The sequence below is a fragment of the Bubalus kerabau genome, chromosome 2, assembly GCF_029407905.1.
Source record: "Bubalus kerabau isolate K-KA32 ecotype Philippines breed swamp buffalo chromosome 2, PCC_UOA_SB_1v2, whole genome shotgun sequence".
NCBI classification, from domain to species: Eukaryota; Metazoa; Chordata; class Mammalia; order Artiodactyla; family Bovidae; genus Bubalus; species Bubalus kerabau.
The window spans coordinates 202,618,273-202,628,394 of record NC_073625.1 but is presented as its reverse complement, the minus strand read 5'-3'; the positions used below and the strand labels follow the sequence as shown (position 1 = coordinate 202,628,394).

The 10,122-nt window shown below is 40.5% G+C and overlaps 1 long non-coding RNA gene across 2 annotated transcripts; it reads left to right on the top strand.

Moving 5' to 3' along the window:
- The first annotated feature begins 4,135 nt into the window (after positions 1–4,135).
- Positions 4,136–6,433, top strand: LOC129645065 (uncharacterized). Of its 2 annotated transcripts, none has more exons than XR_008711158.1 (4): positions 4,136–4,345; positions 4,588–4,639; positions 4,760–4,865; positions 5,756–6,433. It is a non-coding gene; the product is annotated as an uncharacterized LOC129645065 (long non-coding RNA). The 2 variants fall into 2 exon arrangements; XR_008711157.1 differs by having other exon boundaries at positions 4,739–4,865.
- Positions 6,434–10,122: the final 3,689 nt, after the last annotated feature.

Here is a 10,122-nt window from a genome sequence, read left to right as displayed (position 1 = left end):
TCTGAAAAGCTTTTGATTTCTCCATCAATTTGAATGAGATCCTTGCTGGGTACAGTAATCTTGGCTGTAGATTTTTCCCTTTCAGTACTTTAAATATATCCTCCCGTTCCCATCTGGCCTGTAGAGTTTCTGCTGGAAGATCAGCTGTTAAGCATATGGGGTTTCCCTTGTATGTTACTTGTTGCTTCTCTCTTGCTGCTTTTAATATTCTTTCTTTGTGTTTAGTCTTTGTTAGTTTGATTAGTATGTGTCTCCTTGGGTTTATCCTGTATGGAACTCTTTGTGCCTCTTGAACTTGATTGACTATTTCCTTTTCTATGTTAGGGAAATTTTCAACTATAATCTCTTCAAAAATGTTCTCATACCATTTATTTTTCTCTTCTTCTGGGACTCCCTATAATTTGAATGTTGGTGTGTTTTACATTATCCCAGAGGTCTCTGAGACTGTCCTCAGTTCTTTTCCTTCTTTTTACTTTATTCTGCTCTTCAGAAGTTACTTCTACCAGTTTATCTTCCAGCTTATTGATTCATTCTTCTGCTTCAGATAATCTGCTATTGATTACTTCTGGAGTATTTTTAATTTCAGTAATTGTGTTGTTTGTCTCTATATGTTTATTCTTTCATGCTTCTAGGTCTTTATGAATTGATTCTTACATTTTCTCCATTCTGTTTTCAAGGTTTTTTTTTTATCATCTTTACTATCATTATTCTGAATTATTTTTCAGGTTTTTTTCAGGTTTGCCTATTTCCTCTTCATTTATTTGGACTTCTGTGTTTCTAGTTTGTTCCTTCATTTGTGTAGCATTTCACTGCCTCTTCTTTTTAGTCACACTGCCCCTGGGTTTCAGCTGTGGTTTTATTTCCACCTCTGCATCTGGGTCGTCCACTGGGGTTTGCTCCTGAGGCTGCCCTGGAGGACTTGGGTTTGCCCCCGTGAGGGCCAGGTGTGGAGGCGGGGCAGCTGCTGGGGCCACGGGGGCTCCGGCAGCACCAGGGACTCAGGGGAGTTGGCCGCTGGGGCAGCGGGAAACACAGTGCTCTAGAAGGGCGTGGCGACAGTACTGGCCAACACGCTCCAGTGTTCTTTCCTGGAGAGCCCCTCCCTGACAGAAGACTGGCAGGCCACAGGCCACGGGGTCGCAAAGAGTTGGACACGCCCGAAGGGACCCTGCGTGCCCAGACGCAGGACTTCTTTTGCCTGTGGCAGCTCTGCCCCTGTGAGGGTGGAGCGTGAAGCTGGCACAGCAGCTTGGCTTGTGGGGACCCTGGTGGCACCAAGTGTGCAGGGACATGGGCTGCCTCCACCGCACGGGTTATGTCCCTATCAGAGTCTTTTTTCCGAGCCTCTTGTAGCTGGTGATCAGATGGCCTCTTTGGCCAGTCTTTCTCTGTAGCCTTCACCCTGGAACTGCTTCACAGCCCCTAAACTTCAGTTCCCAGCCACTGCCCCTTCTAGGGGACCTGTGTCCCTGTCCAGGGTATGTATGGCTGCAACAAGGACTGTCTGATTCTCCTTCTATTTAGGCTGCCACAGCTCAGCTGTTTCACTCTCAGCCTTAATTGTTTCTCCTCTGACTCAGACAATTGCCCCCATGTAGGGATCAGACCCCTGCTTCAGTTCCCCTACCTGCCAAGGGCAGGTCCAGTCCTACCAACTCTACTGTTTTTCCCCTAGCTCCTTCATCCTACCAAGTTTTGTGTGGTTCCTTATTTTCTTTTCCGCTGGTCAGGTCCCCCTGTCTGCTCTCAGCTGGTGTTCTGCATGCACTTCTGTGTCTGAGGGCGTGCTCCTGATGTATCCACAGAGAGAGAGAGGCACTCCACGTCCACCTAATCATCCACCATCTTGTTCTCTCTCTCAAATAGATGCTTTTGAACTGTGGTGTTGGAGAAGGCTCATGAGAGTCCCTTGGACTGCAAGGAGATCCAACCAGTACATCCTGAAGGCAATCAATCCTGAATACTCGTTGGAAGGACTGATGCTGAAGCTGAAACACCAGTACTTTGGCCACTTGATGGGAAGAACTGACTCATTGGAAAAGACCCTGATGCTAGGAAAGATTGAAAGTGGGAGGAGACAACAGAGGATGAGATAGTTGGATGGCATCACCGACTACATGGAAGTGAGTTTGAGCAAGCTCCAGGAGTTGGTGATGGACAGAGAGGCCTGGCATGCTGCAGTCCATGGGGTTACAGAGAGTCTGACATGACTGCATGATTGAACTGAACTGAAATGTATTCATAAAGGGAGCTGTTCCTACTTCTTAAACTATTTCAAGGCCATTTATACTAATAGTTAAAAAAATATATGGAAATGTTGTTCAAATAAAGTTAACAGGAGTGATGAGATAGAGTTTTTTCTTTCCAGTCTGACATATTTTGCAGATTTTTTATATCACTATTTTATGATAAAGTACAAATTACACTGAAAAATCAACATTAAAAATCAGAAGTCATGTAAAGGAAGGGACAATTTGGCAGACAATAAATATGGTATATTCATCTGAGTATTATACTCTGTCTTAAGACAAGGCCAAACCAAGGCCCATTGATTGTAAACATCAGTCATTTGGGTGAGATCAAAATCTTGCCTAGAATTAAATTTCAAGGAAAAAATCTGTCACTTGATTTTATTGAAATAGCAAAGTATTAAGCATTGAAATTTCAAGTGTCACCTGAAGCTCATCTTCATCTAGTTTGTGATTTTGAACACAACATTTCCTATCTTTGGGATTCACATAGAGAAAAAGAAGAAAGAATAGCTTTGGATCTCCAAGTTTCCTTCCTGCTTAAATAATACAGTCCATGTTCAGGTAGACAGCTTCAAAATAAGCTTAGGAATTATCTTTCTCCACTTGAAAATCCAACCCTGGCAACGATCCTTGCTGCCCCTGAGAACTTGAAAGAAGAACCGTATCCCTTTGCTCATATACAGATAAAGACAATTCAGTCTTGCCTAGTGCATTAAAGATGTGAGAGTGACTCTTACACCCTCCTTCTCTTCCCTAGATTCTACCCTGATTTCCGTTTTTAGACTTTCACAGAATAAAAGAGAAAAATAAATTTATACATATATATAAAGCTGGTCTTTTTCAAGTCTCCTGCTGCTCCTTTGTATGTTTTTAAACCCAATGTTTTAGCAGAAGATGAGAATAGATGCTCACTGCTGATGTAAATGGCAATGCCGTCATCACTCAGCTAACAGAAAATAGGAATAAAAGGGTATTGAGGAGGAAGGGAGGGGTGGAGCATTTCTAAGTGTTGGTGAAGTAGCTGCTTGAAAATTATAAGTTCCTGGTGGTCAGACATCACGCTGCTCACTTCTTTTTTCATCTCATGGTGCTGGGTTACCGATCTCTCTCTTTTCTGAGTTGTCGTCTCGTTACTCAAACTCTTTATTTGGAAACGTCTCGTAAAATATCAAGACAGGTCTTATTTTGATGTCTTGATTTCTTGTAAAGTTTAGCTTTATTACCTTTCACGGTCTGGGGGCTTTGAGTTTTCTGCTAAATCAGAGATACCTTAGGAGCTACTGTTGTGCTTTGGATGCTTTCTATCTTTTGTGGTCCTTGGCTTGAACTTATGTGTTTTTGTTTGTTTGTTTGTTTGTTTGTTTTTAGATTTTCAATATAGATTTATGTCCTCTGACTAGAGAGTGTTATTTACTTCGTGTGGACTCACTTAAGGAGCTAAACTATGGCCTCCATGTTGCCAATTTCTTCATTCTACTACTTAATTAAAAATTCTTATGCTGCAAATTCAAGTGCATTTTTGTTACTTTTCCAACATCTACTTTTCCTTCCTTCTTTTTATTACTTAGTTATCATTTTCCCCAAAATTCAGGTGAAAAACGGGCCTTCTCCAAAAGACTTCTAACATTAATTCTTTCTCATGTTCGCTATCACTTTAAATTTCAAGATTTGTTTTTTTCCGTTGCTGGTACCCACTTTTGGAATGTTTCTTCTGTAATTCCACTTTGGTTCTAAATAGACTGTAAGGAGCAAAGTGCAGCCATTTCCTTCCCATTGTGGAGTATGCGATGACTTGCGCGTTGTAGTAGCTCAATGAAGGTTCGTTTCTTCCTTTTGTGGCAGCCTCAAAGTTGCAGGCAGCCAAACATTTTAGAATTACATTACTGAAGCTATTTTTGGTGGCGAGCTTGGCACTTAGGGATCTTTGCCACTCTACTGTGTTCATTAGTTCAAAGTGGAGTGCTATAAAGTGACAAGAAATTCAGGGCATTTTTAAATCATAGGATGGAAAAACTAGAGGAGATGGTAGAGATGGTACAAGTACTCTAGCAGAGGGAGAACAGCACACTAAGAAAGGCGGAGACTTGCCCAAGGTCAGATAAGCAACTCGAAAGAGGACACTGAATCTAAATGGCCCCAGCAGAGTGTCCTTGTGACTTTTCCTTTGTATCTCTGCTCTTTCTTGGATCAATATATATATATTATTTTTCCCAAACTGTTAAGGTGGTACCTTTGATGCTCCAGTCCTAATGTAGCAATGGAAGATTAACTTCCTCCTTTTCTTTTGAGTTCTAACTCTTCTGATAAAATATTCATGGCAGTTCTTCTTTTGTAGATCACCTTTAAAGCTCCTCAAGCTGGAGTATATGTGCCTCTGATGATTCATGGTATGTGGTAAAGTTATTTCTAAAGCCATAGGATAAACAAGGCACATCTTTCAGAAAGTATTTTCATATTAAAGTGCAACTTTTTTTTTTTTAATAAAGGGATTTTTTTAATTTTCAAAGTGGTGTCCGCTACTTTTGGCTCTTCTCCTGGGAATATGCATCCAGGCTGCCTTGAAGTTAGCAGAACTCAAGAAGAAAACTTGAAGCAGAGACTGTAACAAAACAAGTGAGTTGAAAAAACACCCACAATAGCAGTTTATAAAACTGTCTGTAATTATTGTAAAACTTGTGATTCAGCCTTGACTTTTTATCTGTCAGTCTTACTCTTTGGGTTCCTTACTGGTTAGCAAAGTACTGAGACAGTGTGTATCTGTTGCCTAATAAATGTAGAACATGTAAAGGATGATAAATAGTTATGGGGACTGTTTGTAGAGGCCGAGGGCATGCAGACTCTGCCTCAGGGAATGTGAAGGCTCAGATATGCCATAGTAGGGATCATGGGAATTGAGAAGGCACAGCACTTTGAGAATATTTTATATTCTAACAAATATTAGGAAAAAAACTTCCAGGCTACTTTGAGGAATAATTTCATTTTAAATTGCTGATATGAGAGAAAATAGAGGGAAAGTTCAGTAAACTATCATGCACATCACATGATCTTTAATAAGAACAAAAAGTTCAGTAACTTTTAAATGCACGTTGAAAAATGAAAGTGAAGTCACTCAGTTGTGTCCAACTCTTTGTGACCCCATGAACTGTAGCCAACCAGGATCCTCCGTCCATGGGATTTTCCAGGCAAGAGTACTGGAGTGGGTTGCTATTCTCTTCCTGAATTGAACCCGAATCTCCTGCATTACTGGCAGATTCTTTACCATCTGAGACACCAGGGAAGCTCAGAAGGTATTGCTTAGCTTAACGAAGTTCAGGTGACTCAGAGGCCCTGCACCTGATACAGACACTGGACTTGGCTTTTTTAAAAAACAGAACAGCGGAGTGTATGTGGTGGAGGCAAGAAACTCGTGTGTCGGGTCACACAGGGCATGGCTGTCCAGCTGACCACCGAGTCATCTGTCAGTTGTTTGCCAGTAAGCATATTTATCTGTGTTTTCCCAACAGGTGGTAAGGAACAACTGTATTTTCCTTGATGGTATAGAAAAACTGTAGTACTTAACTCCAACAGTTTTGAGGATGTCTCCTCTTAATTGTGTGAAGAATCGGTGTCCTGGTCCTTTCAGCTGATTTTCTTTTGGATGAGATCTGGCTTCCCCCACAGGACTCACACCGGTCTCAACTCTGCCCCTGACCACAGCAGCTCCTTAGCATTACTGCTCTCCTTCAGCAGCAGACAGATATGTCACCAGGACACCTCATTCAAACAAAGTCTGCCTTTGCAAAATTTAATATGTTTTAACTTATTAAAAAAAATAATCAGTATCAGTATCACAGCTGTGCTTGGTGCATGAAATGATTCAGAACAGAAATGATTCATAAAGTGACTCAGGAACCCTGGAGACTGTGGTTACCCCCACAGTGAGTGAGGGAGGGAGAGAATGAATGAACTCAAGCATGCCCTGACCAGGCTTCACTCCACGTGCTGTTTCTGAAGTGTTGTCCAGAAGTGTAGCTTTATTTGAATTTTGGAAATGAGGAGTATTTTTATCGACCAACAAGCCCACGCTGCAGCTTCTTTACATCAAGTTCAAGTTTCAACAAACACTTCCCTAGATAGCACTTTGTAAGCTTACTCATTCTTTCTGCCAAAGGCAACAAAACAGGGCCATCTAACAGTTTCAATTGCTTTCAAATGCTTATTTAGGCACATGGAGAAGAATCTGGGGGAGGAGCTAAAATCACCTCTAGTCCCTATTTTTCCTAAGGATTAGACCCTTCTAGAGGTTTACTGTTTTTTCAAAATTAATGTATAGTGTGTTATTATATTCAAAGGACAAATTGTATTCAACCATATCGATTGCACTCAGGAAAACCCAGAAATTCTATTAAAAACTAGATAGTCAAGGTTAATCATGAAAATGAAATTTATAAAATTTCAACTTTATTTGGTTGCTTCCTGAGACATAATTTAAACAAACCAAAATTTTGAGGGCTCCATGCATTATGAATTTACAAAATTCAAAAGCACAATTTGACTTATTAATTGGCCTCTTTCTGTATAATTATATTAATGTGGATAATGGTTCCACACTCATAAAAACTGTGGTAATAACAATTTGAATATATGTTTCAAAAAGTAAACAAAGAGAAAAAGGTACTTTTAACACAGAGGTATAGCTGACTCTAGTAAAGTAATGCTCAAAATTCTCCAAGCCAGGCTTCAGCAATATGTGAACCGTGAACTTTCAGATGTTCAAGCTGGTTTTAGAAAAGGAAGAAGAACCAGAGATCAAATTGCCAACATCCGCTGGATCATCAAAAACACAAGAGAGTTCCAGAAAAACATCTATTTCTGCTTTATTGACTATGTCAAAGCCTTTGACTGTGTGGATCACAATAAACTGTGGAAAATTCTGAAAGAGATGGGAATACCAGACCACCTGACCTGTCTCTTGAGAAACCTATATGCAGGTCAGGAAGCAACAGTTAGAACTGGACATGGAACAACAGACTGGTTCCAAATAGGAAAAGGAGTCCGTCAAGGCTGTATATTGTCACCCTGCTTATTTAACTTCTATGCAGAGTACATCATGAGAAACGCTGGGCTGGAAGAAGCACAAGCTGGAATCAAGATTGCTGGGAGAACTATCAATAACCTCAGAGATGCAGATGACACCACCCTTACGGCAGAAAGCCAAGAGATACTAAAGAGCCTCTTGATGAAAGTGAAAGAGGAGCGTGAAAAAGTTGGCTTAATGCTCAACATTCAGAAAACTAAGATCGTGGCATCCGGTCCCATCACTTCATGGCAAATAGATGGGGAAACAATGGAAACAGTGTCAGACTTTATTTTGGGGGGCTCCAAAATTACTGCAGATGGTGATTGGAAATTAAATGATGCTTACTCCTTGGAAGGAAAGTTATGACCAACCTAGACAGCATATTAAAAAACAGAGACATTACTTTGTCAACAAAGGTCCGTCTAGTCAAGGCTGTGGTTTTTCCAGTGGTCATGTATGGATGTGAGAGTTGGACTGTAAAGAAAGCTGAGCGCCTAAGAATTGATGCTTTTGAATTCTGGTGTTGGAGAAGACTCTTGAGAGTCCCTTGGACTGCGATGTGATCTAACCAGTCCATCCTAGGGGAGATCAGTCCTAGGTGTTCATTGGAAGGACTGATGTTGAGCTGAAACTCCAATACTTTGGCCACCTGATGCAGAGAGCTGACTCATTTGAAAAGACCCTGAGGCTGGGAAAGATTGAGGGCAGGAGGAGGAGGGGACAACAGAGGATGAGATGGTTGAATGGCATCATCAACTCAATGGACATGGGTTTGGGTGGACTCTGGGAATTAGTGATGGACAGGGAGGCCTGGCGTGCTGCAGTACATGGGGTTGCAAAGAGTTGGACACGACTGAGTGACTGAACTGAACTGAATAGTTGATAAAACAATATATGTAGCATAAGGAGACTTGAACATTATCCTTACTTAAGTACTTAAGACCCAAAAGCCATATCATAAATACTTGAAATTTTCATTTGTTCCTGAAAATGAAATGTATTGACTTGATGAGATACTGCTCATTTTTCTGTGGAAATCTCCCTAGAGGACCTTTAGTTGTTTTATAGGCTCTAGTACTTCTCAGATTATGACACGCTGAGTTGCTTGTGATAATTTCAGACTGTACCAAAATCAGTTTAATAATTATCTACAAAAATACACATCAGAAAAAATTTCCCATTTCAGTAAGTTACTAAAATTGTTTATTTTCTTCAAATAATTTATGTTTTGAAAAAGGTTATATACAATATTAAATATCTAATACTAAAGCCTTATTATTGGGAAATAAATATTGCTTAGGCTATGTAAACCCCAGTGTGAGAAATGCTAGAACACATGTGGTTGAAGTTTCTTCCAGTATTAAATACAGGCCTTTAATAGAAGTGAGTCAGGGTGGCTTATTTTGTTGTTTTAGTTGCTAAGTTGTATCTGTTATCTGCGGTTCATGGGGTCGCAAAGAGTTATCTGTATGCTGCGGTTCATGGGGTCACAAAGAGTTATCTGTATGCTGCGGTTCATGGGGTCGCAAAGAGTTATCTGTATGCTGCGGTTCATGGGGTCGCAAAGAGTCGGACATGATTGAGCGACTGAACAGAACTGAAGCTATGTTCCCCCCCTCCAAATGTATTTTTATGTTTGTGGGGGTTCTTTCACATTAGCTGTTCAAGGGCTTTCAGATCTTAGTTATTCAGAGGCTTTTAAATGGAACCCAGCATATGACTATAGACCATCATCCATGCCACCTCCAAAGAGATCACTGAGTCAATTCCACACATTATTCATGCAAAGACAGACATATAAACCAAGACAACAGAATAGAGAGTGCAGAAATAATTCCCTTTATATAGAGTTAACCGAATTTAAATAAAGATACCAAAATGTTTCAATAGGGGAAGTAAAATCCTTTAAACTAATAATACAGAAACAACTAGATATGCCTTTTATTTTTTTAAGTTAAAAGATACAATAAACTATTTTTTATTGAAGTATACCTAATGTACAATATTGTGTTGTTTCAGGTGTACAGCAAAGTAATTCGGTTTTCTACCTGTCTATCTCTCTATTTCAGATAGGATTTACTGCAGAGTACAGGGAATCATATTCAATATCTTGTAATAACCTATCATGGAAAATAAAGTAGCTTTAAATTCCTGCCCACTTCTTTGACTCTTCAAGGCCATTATTCCATAAAATCAAGTCAGCGAGTCAAATGGTTTTCTCTCTCCCCCGTCATTTGCCTGAAATTTTCACTGAGTTTTAGCCGAGTGTCCAGCTTGCACTACTTGGTGTCCTAGGAGTGCGAGGGTAAGCACGGCCCTGCTCTTTCACTTGGGAGACCTTGCCCATCATGTACTGATCTGCTCTTTGGCAGAGTCTAACCAGCCCCAGAGGGAGCCTGTGCAGAAGTCCCAGATGCTTCAGACTGGTGGGCCTTCTTCACCCTCCACTCACTCACCTTCCTGAAGGAGGGGAGAAGTGATACATGCCAGAGGAAAGACAGTGAAGAGAGCTGCTGAGTCAGAGATGCTTCTTTGGTGCTTTACCTTCACTCCCAAGTGTGTGTCCCCTCCCTGCCCAAGCACAGAGGTTCTTTCTGGCTGGATTTTCTCAGCCCTCAACTTGCTAAGAGTTGCTTCTTCTTAACTTCTTTTTTTTTTTGTATTTTTATTTATTTGTTGCACCACCATTCCATTCAGATATAGAGTTTACTGGTGGAAGACATTCAGAGAAGTTGCAGAAGCAGATAGAATCTCCCTGTCTCTTTCTTTTTAAAAGTTTTTTATTTTTAATTGAGGGAAAATTGCTTTCCA